Source organism: Aphanomyces invadans, assembly GCF_000520115.1.
Source record: "Aphanomyces invadans strain NJM9701 unplaced genomic scaffold supercont1.12, whole genome shotgun sequence".
Lineage (NCBI taxonomy): Eukaryota > Oomycota > Saprolegniomycetes > Saprolegniales > Verrucalvaceae > Aphanomyces > Aphanomyces invadans.
The window spans coordinates 1,207,609-1,208,118 of record NW_008580157.1 but is presented as its reverse complement, the minus strand read 5'-3'; positions in this window follow the sequence as shown (position 1 = coordinate 1,208,118).

The following is a 510-nucleotide window of genomic DNA, read 5'->3' as shown; positions in this document are numbered from 1 at the left end:
AACTTGCGGCTGGAAGAAGAAGATCGGTTGGAAGAACTGACGCAGATGATGGATGCTTTGGTTGTCGACGTTGAATAGATTAGTACTACTCGAGTTTAAATACAGATTCCTTGTATTTGACTTTGGTGTACTGTGGAATGTTCGCCTGCAATATTTGGGGGACAGAGGTAGTACAATACACTGGGGATGCTGCCAATACTACTCTGTTCATGATTAGTTGACGTCACTTCAATTAAGAAGTACTAGTAACTTCGTAGATGATCCGTGGTTTCTCCTTTGATCACTTTGCGTGAAAATGGGAAGAGACCGAGCTATGGTGCACTTCATCTATAATCTTCCAACATATCACTAAATTTACTTGAACCAACTTTGACTTCAAATTTCCAAACTTCAGTGATATGAGACGTGATTTCAATGAGAGGAAGTGAAGTTACATCTCAGATTTAAATTTGGAAAACAATAGACCAGTGACGTTAAGACGAAATCACTCACCAGTCGTGGAGCACTCTA